Raw genomic sequence first — 13,579 nt, forward strand, 5'->3', positions numbered from 1 at the left:
ATCCCAACCCTGAATACACGTCAATATATAATAGATACTCATTAGTATTTGTGAAGATATTGTGCCTATGGCTCAGCTTTTACAATGATAATGGCCTTGTAACCAGTTTTAAATTGTACAGTGTATCTGGATTGGAGGTTCACAATGGCTGCGGTAGCGGCATAGGCTTGTATCATAGTGAAAACTGTGCGGCTTTTTGGCCATTGCTGCATCGGTGACACCCACAGAGGTCGCTGGAAATCATGCACGTGTGCACATTTTTCCAAACAATGGTAAAAAGTTTCTAGTTTTACATTGCAGTGATACAGTTATTGCGACTTGTCACAGCATCCCATAGAGATAACTATAAATACATACAGATGTAGCACTCATTAACTTGACTCTTAACACATTAAATACACCATGGCAAGAAAATTCAACTTGACTTTTCCAACGGATTTGTGTGATATCGCTCTGCAGCAAGTTATCAGAGTTAAGTTAAACTTTGCTATATCTGTACAACTGAAAAGTAGAAAAGAAAGTTAAGGCCCTTTTACACCGGCCAAAATGGGCCGTGGAAACGTGCGCCGATCAATTAGATAGCTCGTTGATCGGCGCTCGTTTGCTCTTTTCACAAGAAGCAATGATTGGTTATGTATGGAGACGACCGATCGTTACTACGTATGATCGCTCGTCCCCATGCATATGCATCATGTCAACAGCACATCTCCCTGTTTACACAGGAAATTAGCCTTTTCCCGCTCATCAGCAGATCGGGAAGGAGCATTTCTTATGAACGCTCATTTTCTCGATCATTAGCCCAAGTAAAAGGGCCTTTACTCAACTCAAGTTACAAAAACAGCGTAGAAAAACGTGCTGGACTGTTTCCAGAAGACCCGGCCATCTTGTAAGTCAGTGACCGGAGCCCAGCGACAGCAGGAGTAGGTAGGACAGTGGTCAGGGGGCCCCGTTATAGAGATAGATGCCAGTTTTAGTGGCGGGACCCGCATCTATCGGACAATATTGGTATCCTGTGGACATGCCATTAATCTCTGAGGTGGAAATACCCCTTTAAGTTTCTTGCCCAGGTTCTCTCTACAAGGGATTCATTACTGCTAAAGCTTTTATCATATCATAATTTGCAATTTTATAACTTTTCCTGCTCTGAGACGGCCCTATATCATATTGATAAAATATACAGTATACTATGTGCTTTATGTAAATTCTCAAGGTCACCAGTGCCAAAGTTTCATACTAACTCCTTTTATGAAAATTGGTACAACAGTATACAAGCCATCTCATTAAAATCTGCAGATCTGTCTCAAAAGAAGGATATATATTAACAAGGGGTTCTCGAAGACTTTACCTACTTTGAGGTACTTTAAGTCAAATAATAATTAATTGCATTTATAATTGTTGTTATTACTATTATTATGATTTATATAATGTCATATACATTTCCAGGGAGGTTAATTCAGAGCGTATCAACCTATGATGTGAAATGAGCATATACACTAGAAACTTACTTCCTCGGCAAGAATGAGGGGAAGAGACAGTAGGTTGGGTGTAGATGTAGAAGTCACAATCAGGCCATGAAGGGGCCCAAAAGGTCCCTCTGTCCCATATGAGGAGATCAGTACTATTAAAGACGTGTGATGGTTGGGGGCCGTTTTAAAGTTTTGCATTGGGGCCCAGGAGCCTCAAGTTCCGGCACTGGTCGGGTGGAAGAACATTGCTAACGATCACATAAATGTTGAATATGGAAAAGGGAGAGAACCTCCAGCTCACCAGTATGCGTCTTCTGACAGCGTCAATCGGATCCCCGCGACGGCCCGCGGTGTAAAACAGCAATTGTAGAGAAGAATTGATCCAGCGCTGATGGTAAGTTAAAAGGGAAACCGAAGTCCCAAGTTTATTGGAGGAAGAATAAAATAGAAGGGAGACGCAGTCCCAAGGTGTGAGTAGTCAGGACTTGAACCTGAGCCTACGCGTTTCGAACGCAGTCTGCGTTCTTAGTCATGGCAAATAACTTATTTGCCATGACTAAGAACGCAGACTGCGTTCGAAACGCGTAGGCTCAGGTTCAAGTCCTGACTACTCACACCTTGGGACTGCGTCTCCCTTCTATTTTATTCTTCCTCCAATAAACTTGGGACTTCGGTTTCCCTTTTAACTTACCATCAGCGCTGGATCAATTCTTCTCTACAATTGCACATAAATGTTGGACAGGGTAGGTTGAAAACTTGTCTGAAGAGGTTAGTCTTTTAGGTTGTTTTTGAAAGCCTGGAGAGTAGTTGAGAATTTGATATTTAGAGCTATTGGATTCCATAGAAGGTGAGATGCATGAGCAAAGTCTTGCAGGTGAGAATGTAAGGAACAGACAAGTGGAGAAGGAATGGTCTTGTGAAGAGCGTAGGTTACCTGTCTGGTGGTATCTGGAGGTAAGTACAGAGACGTATGGAGGGGCCAGGTTAGAAGCTCTTTGTATGTCATTGTGAGAATTTTTAGCTGTATTTTCTGAGCAATGGGTAACCAGTCAAGGGACTGGTGGAGAGCAGACTCGATGGAGGAGTAAGAGAGAAGATGTATTAATTGGGCAGGGAAGTAATGGAGGGGTGTTAGGTTGTCGCAATAGTTTATGCAAGATACGATCAAAGAGTGTATTATCATATTGGTTGGCTCATGAGGGAGAAAACAGTGAATTCTGGAAATGTTTTTGACTTGGAGGTAGCAGGAGATAATGGGGGCGTGAATGGGTGGTCTAAAGTCAACAGATCAAACTCTAATCTGCTATTCCTCAATATATTGTTAATATCCAGATCTCTCCCACTGATTAAAGCATTGAGTTAAGCCCATAGAGCCTGTCAACAAGCTGTTACCTGTGATGTAGACTATAGACCATCATAAACCAGTCTATAAGCTATTGATGGGCATCACCGAACCTTCAGAAAATTAAAATTCCACTACTTTACAATAAATTTGTTTCTTTTGTAGAACATCAGTTGTCTTAAAACTCTTATATCATATATTATAGAATTTTTATGAGCAATTCCCCAATATATACTTATGTTCACACTTACGTCATGGTTTTTGTGCATAACGGAAGCCACAACGTAATTCCGGATCCGTCATACCAAGACTTCAAGGGGTACAAGCAGTACTCTCTCGGATAGGCACTTATTATGATAGGTGCGCAAACTCGGATGGCCGAACTTCCTAACCACTAGTAGTACTGTATGAAAAATTCAAGAAAAGGGTCAGCACACCAATATTAGGTGAAATCTTTCACAATATTTTTTATTGGTTGTCCACGTTGGACAAGACACCGCTGTGTAGCATAAAAACTTGTATGTAGTAAAGTTTCGGGTGACTACTCTTCTTCAGGTTTAGTTGCACCTCTTGCGAGATTGGAGTAATGTATACCAGCGCCCAATGGATCCCATTGACTAATAGTTGGGTGCTTCTGGTTCTATCGCGGTAACCATCATTTTGGCATGAAGAATATTGCTACATGCTGACAAAATTTGACGAAGGCGAAGAACAACGCCTTATCAAAATGGCTCCTGTATTCTGCTGACATCGCATAGAGAGCAGAGTTGTGGAATATGATTTCAATACTGCTGCCCCCCACTCCCTTATGTGAACTGCTGCATCTTGTTAATGGAGAGGTTCAGGTAATAGACATATATTAGAGAATTATTCATGATGCAGTTCCCTAATATATTAGCTAAAGTGATTTCGAAGCATCCACTTGTCTTCCTGCTAAGTGACAACTATTTTACTGCCTGTGGCTGCATCTAATGAAGTCAACACAGGAAGTTCTTCCTGCTATAGAGTTGAATGCCTCTGTATGGCACAAGACTTGTTTAACATTTCCCAAATATCATACTTGCCAACTGTCCCCCGACCCGGACCACAAAAATGGTGAGGTTTGTTTGCAGAAAAAAATGCCTAAACAAATTGGGGGCATTCAAAAGTGGAACAGGGGCAAGGCTTCCATGGTGTGTGATTCAACTTTTGACTGGCATTGAGAAACAAAAAGAAGCAACTTAACAGTGTCAGTATAGAACTATGCTATGAGTAAGAACAAACAGGTTTGAAACGCGTAAGCTTTCTTCACCCGGGATTTTTATCCATCTTATTTTAAATGTGTTATCAATAAAGCAACAGTGATTTTACTACATCGTGTGCCGGACCCATTTCTCTTCAATGGACATCGACCTATCTCCGAGTTAGACTTCTGTCCGTTTGCACCATTAAAATACAGGACGTGGTAACCAGACTGCAATGTGGTGAGCGGACCTTTTTTCTACTTTTTGTGTATAATAGAAAATAATAGGTGTAAGTCATGTACATTGAGATTTTTTTCCATGTTTTGTACATACACTTGCAAGTATATAAGTAATAAAAAAGCATAGTACTTATATGGCAACATATTCTGTAAAATAGCCAGGGGTGTAACAAGATAGAGCTGGGCCTCATACCCCCCCAATCTGACCCTCCCCTCGAGATTGGATATAAAAAATATATATATACACTACCGTTCAAAAGTTTAGGGTCACTTAGAAATTTCCTTATTTTTGAAAGAAAAGCACAGTTTTTTTCAATAAAGATAACATTAAATTAATCAGAAATACACTCTATACATTGTTAATGTGCTAAATGACTATTCTAGCTGCAAACGTCGGGTTTTTAATGCAATATCTACATAGGTGTATAGAGGCCCATTTCCAGCAACCATCACTCCAGTGTTCTAATAGTACATTGTGTTTGCTAACTGTGTTAGAAGGCTAATGGATGATTAGAAAACACTTGAAAACCCTTGTGCAATTATATTAGCAATGCTGTAAACAGTTTTGTTGTTTAGAGGAGCTATAAAACTGACCTTCCTTTGAGCTAGTTGAGAATCTGGAGCATTACATTTGTGGGTTCGATTAAACTCTCAAAATGGCTAGAAAAAGAGAGCTTTCATGTGAAACTCGACAGTCTATTCTTGTTCTTAGAAATGAAGGCTATTCCATGCAAGAAATTGCCAAGAAACTGAAGATTTCCTACAATGGTGTGTACTACTCCCTTCGGAGGAAAGCACACACAGGCTCTAACCAGAGTAGAAAGAGAAGTGGGAGGCCCCGCTGCACAACTGAGCAACAAGACAAGTACATTAGAGTCTCTAGTTTGAGAAATAGATGCCTCACAGGTCCTCAACTGGCAGCTTCATTAAATAGTACCCGCAAAACGCCAGTGTCAACGTCTACAGTGAAGAGGCGACTCCGGGATGCTGGCCTTCAGGGCAGAGTGGCAAAGAAAAAGTCATATCTGAGACTGGCTAATAAAAGGAAAAGATTAATATGGGCAAAAGCGCACAGACATTGGACAGAGGAAGATTGGAGAAAAGTGTTATGGACAGACGAATAGAAGTTTGAGGTGTTTGGATCACACAGAAGAACATTTGTGAACGCAGAACAACTGAAAAGATGCTGGAAGAGTGCCTGACTCCATCTGTCAAGCATGGCGGAGGTAATGTGATGGTCTGGGGTTGCTTTGGTGCTGGTAAAGTGGGAGATTTGTACAAGGTAAAAGGGATTTTGAATAAGGAAGGCTATCACTCCATTTTGCAACGCCATGCCATACCCTGTGGACAGTGCTTGATTGGAGCCAATTTCATCCTACAACAGGACAATGACCCATAGCACACCTCCAAATTATGCAAGAACTATTTAGGGAAGAAGCAGGCAGCTGGTATTCTATCTGTAATGGAGTGGCCAGCGCAGTCACCAGATCTCAACCCCATAGAGCTGTTGTGGGAGCAGCTTGACCGTATGGTACGCAAGAAGTGCCCATCAAGCCAATCCAACTTGTGGGAGGGCCTTCTGGAAGCATGGGGTGAAATTTCTCTCGATTACCTCAGCAAATTAACAGCTAGAATGCCAAAAGTCTGCAATGCTGTAATTGCTGCAAATGGAGCATTCCAAGACCAAAGCAAAGTTTGAAGGAGAAAATTATTATTTCAAATAAAAATCATTATTTCTAACCTTGTCAATGTCTTGACTATATTTTCTAGTCATTTTGCAACTAATTTGATAAATATAAGTGTGAGTTTTCATGGAAAACACAAAATTGTCTGGGTGACCCCAAACATTTGAACGGTAGTGTATATTTTAGGCACTGCTCCTTTTTCTTGTCCAAAATGGTCCCGTCTCGTATCCACTGAGGCTCCCACATTAAGCCACGGCGCACACAAACTCCTGAGGCCAGGCAGTGACAGGACATTATATGCGACGCACCACATGTGCTTATTGTGTGTTTCGTCGCATACAAAGTCCTGACGCTGCCTGGTGTCAGGACCTTGTATGCACCGCAGTGCATACTCTTGCCAGTTTCTTGCTGGGTTAACCTGAGGGGAACCGGGCGCCCCACCCCCCCCCCACCCCCACCGAATCATTATGCAACTAAAATAACTATAAAAGCAGCATTTGTATTTCTTTTAGCACACAAAAGATGATGAATGATGACTTTCATTGATGACTGTGTTGGTTACACTGACATGAAATATTACACTAATTGTTAAGTCTCTTCAATAACAGTACATTACAATAGATCTGGTGTTAAATGGAAACCGTGTGTTTATAGAACTGACTGACTGTTCTGAAAAACAATAAAAATGACTCATTTACAGAAAAAAACATAGTAAAAAGATAAAATAGGAGATATTTTGAGTTATGGAGCTTTAATAAATGTATTAAAGGGGTTTCCTGGATTTTAACCGTTTCAAATACCTTATTAGGATGAATTAATAGAAAAGGAGTCCTTCATTCAGAACCTTCTGCAATTTGCCAGGCCAGAGAATAAGAGCATTTTTCTCTCTTTTTTTGTTTTGGAGAAGTTGGCACATCCCATTAATTTCTATAGATACCATGTAATGCTTCTTTTACCCTATGTTGGAGCTGCAGATCACAGACAAGCATTGCTAGTAGTATTTATCGTACGGAAGAGCTTAGTGACTTTAAACGTGGTAATGTCATAGGATGCCAACTTTACTACAATTTCTGATATGCTAGATCTGCCCCGGTCACTTGTAAGTGCTTTTATTATCTTCTAGATCTGCCCCGGTCATCTGTAAGTGTTATTATTGTGTAGTGGAAGCATCTAGGAATAATAACAGCTCAGCCATGAAGCAATAGGCCATGTAACTTATGGACGGGGGTCACCAAGTGCTAAAGCAAGTGGTGTGTAAAAATTGTCTATCCTCTGTTATATCACTGACTACAGAGATCCACATTTCGTCTGGGAGTGAAATCAAGAATTGTGCGTCTTGATCTTCATGAAATGGGTAGTCACTGCACACAAGCCTAAGATCACTAAGCACAATGCCAAGCGGCAGCTAGAGTGGTGTAAAGCATGTCGTCACTGGACTCAGCGTGTTCTCTGGAGTGATATATCACGTCTCAATATCTGGCAGTCTGATGAACGAATCTGGGTTTGGCGGATGCCAAGAAAATGCTACCTACCGTAATAATTGTCTGTGGCTGTTTTTCAGGATTTGGCCCATTATTTCCAGTAAAGTGTAATGTTAATATTGAAGCATACAAAGACATATTACACAATTCCAACTTTATGGTAACAGTTTGGGGTTTGGCCCTTTCTTGTTCCAACGTGACTGTCCCCTTGTGTACACAGCGAGCTCCATAAAGACATGGGTTGAGGAGTTTGGTATGGAGCAACCCAAGTGTCTGCACAGAGCTCTGACCACTAACCCATCCAACACCTTCGGGATGAATTGAAACGTCCATTGCGAGCCAGACCTTTTCACTTCATGTTAACGCCAATGGCTTTGGAATAGGGTGTCCAACAAGCTCATATAGGTGTGACGGTCAGATGTCCACATACTTTTAGCCAGATAGTATATGTTTGCTCTTTATACAGTTGTAATTTCAAAGCAAAATACTTTAGTGATTATTAGCCTCTGGTGAATACAACAAGCCGCATGTAACGGGATGTAGCTGGCGTATAAAGAATAAGACATCGTGTAGTTGTGACTGAGCGTTACATTGTAACAAAGCAAATGTCTGATCAGATGTAAACTTTCTTAGCATATGAGTATTCGCTGTACTGTAATCACAGGTTCATGAATGGTATGGTGCCATATTGTCTGTGTTTTAAGCACCATGCAGCTTCTATTAGCTAATGTGTCTGGCGCACAGGCAAAAACAAGTGGGAATACTTTTTAGAATTGAATGGCTCCCTGGTAATCACTTATCATTAACTAGGCTCATAACCAGGAGCATTATGTTAACTTAGGGGTAAACAAACAAGGCAAATTAAGTTTTAGGTGTTTTCCATCTTCAGATGTCTTAACCTCAACATATCTGCAAAGACATGTACCAATGATCAGGTGAAACTCCTGACATTTCATCCTTATCAGATAGCACGGTTATGGGCAATGTCCTATTACACCATTTTTCCTGTCGTGACTTAAAATACTTTTCCACTTTTTAATACCATGCCATTTTTAGATCCTAAATTCTATGCGGATTGATTTCCTAACATATATCTCTACCGGCCAGAGCTCAGTTCTTCTCATACAGAGCTCCAAATCCCCTGCATAGACATAGAGTTAAAGAGGATCTGTCACCAGTTTATCAATTCCCTATCTCCTAACTAATCTAATTGGGGCTATGATGCTGATAACTACAGTGTGATTTGTTTAAAAAAACAACTTTTATTATTTGCAAAATTATGAGAATTTTTCTAAATATGCTAATGTGGCTCTAATAGCCAAATAGGAAGTGACTCTTTCCACTCTGGGCGATGTAATTTGACAGCATCTGTTTGACGCTGTCCAATCAGCATACAGCTTCTCCCCCTTCCCTGCCCAGCAACACAGTGTGATTATATAGTATACAGCTTCCATTCCCAACTGGCGATATATCGGTCACAGCTAGAACTGCAATCCTGGTGTCATATAAAATATTAGAATCTCCTATTTCATATGCCACCAGCACCGTTGTTCTAGATGGTCGACAGTCCGATATGACTATTTGAAGTGATCCCCCTCCAGCCTCAGTTTCTCAAACTGTGCGAAGCAGCTTCATGCTGATTGGACAGCGTCAGAGGCTGTGAGGAGGCTCCACCTCAGGAGAGTCGCTGCTGTTACCTCCCACTTGTCTAGTAAAGGCTCATTTACATATTTAGAAAATAGCTCATAACTTTTAATATAATAAGCTTTTTGGGACACAATTTTCTCTAGAATTATCAGTGTGACAGCGACCTATTAGATTAGCTAGGAGATTGGGCATTACTAAACTAGTGACAGATCCTCTTTAAATAATATATGACTTATTGATAGTAATGAATCTTAATCTTGTCACTAGGGGATTATGCATACTGTCTTATTATTGAGTTCAATGTATAATCAGTATGCAGTAAGCTCCCCCTAGTGGTGGCTATGAGAAGTCAGAATTTTATCATATAACTCTGTCTATACAGGGGATTTGGAGCTTTGCATCTGAAAAACGCCAATGCATACCACCGCAAAAGAGCTACGTACACGAAAACGATTTTAATCAAGATTAATTGCTAAGTTGCTTAACTTTTTATTTTTGGAAGCATTGAAGCAATGAAAATGATGGTTGCAAAAGTGTACATACCCTTTAATAACCAGACATAAGATAGTTCTTAATGTCTTAAAAAATAACAAGAAATAACATTGTAACATCATATTGTAAAAAGCTAATTTATGTCTAAATATATATGTAGGTAAGATAAGTACTAATATATTTTGTTGATTTCACAATTTTATAGTCTATACCTACACTATATTGTGTCTTTTCTGTATGGCGAACCAGATTTTACACCATTATTGGCCATATTCACAGATAAAGATTGTAAAGAATAATGAAGTGCTCTAGTGACAAGATTAAGATTCATTACTATCAATAAGTCATATATTATTCTGTTCCATACAACAGGCTTTAATAGATTTGAGTTTAAAGTCAAGATTATTACACAAGAAAATTCCACAAGAACAAAATATTCCATATATTGACACTTAAATATTCCTAGACATTGATATATGAGGTGCGTCAATGTATGATTAAAGAAATCAATTGTTGCATAAAAAAAATAACATAATTGTTAATTAAAGACTTTAGCCCGTGTCTGTATTTAGGAATAGGTTCTATAAACACAACTAACTCTGCTGCAACAGCCAAACTACATGACACCCCATTATTTCTTATAGATAACCCCCTGTTTACTGGACAGTGGGTTTAAATGTTTATTGGACATTCATGCTTAGAGGGATTGTCTCATAACAGACATTTATGTCATATCGATTTGATATACCATATCTGTCATCTGTGGGGGTCAAACCACATTGAACCGCCCCATCCTCCACACATATACAATCTTAAGGATTGAGGTGCGTGGCCCCCTGTTCCTGGTAGAAAAAGGGCTGTGTATGCTCGTCATCAATGTCTATGGGAGATATAGAAACAGGTATTGGGGTTGTCTGGTTAAGAAAACCCACTTTGGAATACTCTAATAGGGAATTCTGAATTATTAGAGAGGAGTCCCTAATTTAGGACCCTCATCTATTCGTCTAGTAAGCAGAGAGAGGTTACAAACAACATCTCTAAGTCTGGAGGACCCAATACGCACAAGCATTTCACGGACATGCCAATCATTTCAGACAGCGACGTGTAATGCTTTATTTCCCCTGTGGTGGCACTGTGGGGAAACTGAACACTTGCTGCCCGGTTCTCCAACAGATTACAGCTGATCATTGGGGGTTCCCAGCAGAAAGAAACTTTGTGACCTTCTTATAGTTAGGACAGCCTTCTAATAAAAGAGGATTGTCCAAAGAGGACAACCACTTTATGTGAGCACTTTTACTGTTCCCATATCACTCATAGACTGTAATGGAGACAGCGCATGGATGGCCATCTCTCTGATGGGAACGCAGGACGGGCACCCCATTCACTGTAGGGATCAGACTTCTACTGGTTTGACATTTATGGCAAAACTATATTGATATGCCATAAATATGTTTAAGGCATAAGAATTTTTTCATCAGATCCCACTGATTTTGGTGGGATCCACTGACAATCTAATGTCTAAGGTAGGGGTCTCAAACTCGGCCAGGTAAGTGGGCCGCATATAGAAAAAATGGGAAGTTGACGGGCCGCATTACTTTCAAATTTGATACAATACAAAATTATTGTTAATCAATTAGTTATTTGAACTACTATAACACTATATTACTAGAATAATAATACTGCATTACTATAATAATAGCGCTAGGTTTAAAATTTGAGATATTTCTCCACGTGCTTATTTCAACAATCCAGCTTTCCAGTTTAAGTGTCGCTAAATGCAGTCCGGCGGCTCAGTTAGCACACATGTCAAGATTGGGCAGCTCCTTTTTATATAGTGCCGCAGTGCCCTCTGTGGATGCTGCCGCAGTGCCCTCTGTGGATAATGCAACACACCCCTAGATAAGGCCACAGTGCCCTCTGTAGATAAGGCCACAGTGTCCTCTGTAGATAAGGCCACAGTGCCCTCTGTAGATAAGGCCACAGTGCCCTCTGTAGATAAGGCCACAGTGCCCTCTGTAGATAAGGCCACAGTGCCCTCTGTAGATAAGGCCACAGTACCCTCTGTAAGATAGGAGATAGGAAAAAAAGGGATCAATAAAGGCGCTGCTAAACCAATGTAGGTATTTATTGAAATGTAGATGATAGGCTACGCGTTTCGACGCAGAAATTGCGTCTTCATCAGGCCTGATGAAGACGCAATTTCTGCGCCTTTATTGGTCCCTTTTTTTCCTATCTCCTATCTTATCACCAACGGTGAATTCACGTTCACCGGTTTTGGACCTTGGCAGCAGCTACACCTCGCACCTGGCTGTACACACCCTGGGTGTGTCTTCTACTCACGGATCCTCTCAGTATCGTGGTTGCTGGAGATCTCTCTATACTGTTCAACAGCGTTGTGCCTGGTCAGCATAACTCGTCCAGGTGAGTGCACATCGCCTTACCTTTGTTGTTTCCCATGACCATTGGATAATTGCATGTGGCGCCGTGTGTTTTTTCTCTTTATTTAGTGCCCTCTGTAGATAATGCAACACACCCCTAGATAATGCCAGTGTCCTCTTCAGATACTGTCACACACCCACTTGTAGATAACGCCACAGTGCCCTCTGTAGAGGCTGCCACAGTGCCCTCTGTAGAGGCTGCCACAGTGCCCTCTGTAAAGGCTGCCACAGTGCCCTCTGTAGAGGCTGCCACAGTGCCCTCTGTAGAGGCTGCCACAGTGCCCTCTGTAGAGGCTGCCAAAGTGCCCTCTGTAGAGGCTGCCAAAGTGCCCTCTGTAGAGGCTGCCCCAGTGCCCTCTGTAGAGGCTGCCCCAGTGCCCTCTGTAGAGGCTGCCCTAGTGCCCTCTGTAGAGGCTGCCCCAGTGATGTCAGGGGCTTTCCCAGAGCTGGAGTCCCAGGCAGAGCGCTAGTAGGCTCTTCCTGGGACTCCAGCTGTGCTCCTGACATCACTGGGACTCCTGCTCTGGGGAAGCCCCTGACATCATTGTCGATGTATGGACAGCGATGTCAGAGGCTTCCCCAGAGTCCCGGAGCAGAACCGATAATAGCGCTCTGCCCGGGACTCCGCTCTGGGGAAGACCCTGACACACTGTCCATATATGGGCAGCGATGTCAGGGAATTCCACAGAGTCCCGGAGCAGAGCCGACACCAGCGCTCTGCTCGGGACTCCGGCTCTGGGGAAGCCCCAGACATCGCTGTTCATATGTGGACAGCGATGTCAGGGAATTCCACAGAGTCCCGGAGCAGAGACACCAGCGCTCTGCTCGGGACTCCGGCTCTGGGGAAGCCCCAGACATCGCTGTTCATATGTGGACAGCGATGTCAGGGAATTCCAGAGTCTCGGAGCAGAGCCGATACTAGCGGCTCTGTGTCCCGCGGGCCGCAGATGACAGCCCCAGGGGCCGCGTGCTTGAGACCCCTCGTCTAAGGGAACAGATAAAATATCCCCTGACACCAACCCAGCAGTGGAAACAGAGGTCAGACATGTTATATTTTTAATCCTTTGTTTCCTGAAAAAGAAACACTGTTACATATTCATGATGTGCCTCTTTCTGGTGGAGTTGGGAACATACCTGTAACCTAAACAATTTTTTGGCGAAGACCTCCTATGTCTATGGCCAGTTTTACATACTGATCATACAGTGGTAAAAAAAAAATCACTATGATGTTTCTTAAAATGAACCTGTCACTGGTTGGATCCTTACCATGTGCTATCCACGTTGAATTAGTAGACACTAGTGCATTCAGTAAAATAACAAGGTTGGGGACAGGGCAGTTTCATCTTAAGGCCCTTTTATACCGGCTGATGAATGGGCGTATGAACTATTGTTCCCGATCATTGGTTCCTGTAAACAGGGCAGGGATCCGACGACGAACGAGCAAATGCCCATTCGCCAGCAGATTGCATCTTTTATGATGCCATAAAAACAGCTATTTGTCGGCAGCACATCTACCGGTGTTAATAGGGACTGTGCTGACGACAATATGCAAACTGTATGGGGTCC

The sequence above is a fragment of the Rhinoderma darwinii genome, chromosome 4, assembly GCF_050947455.1.
Source record: "Rhinoderma darwinii isolate aRhiDar2 chromosome 4, aRhiDar2.hap1, whole genome shotgun sequence".
Taxonomy (NCBI): Eukaryota; Metazoa; Chordata; class Amphibia; order Anura; family Rhinodermatidae; genus Rhinoderma; species Rhinoderma darwinii.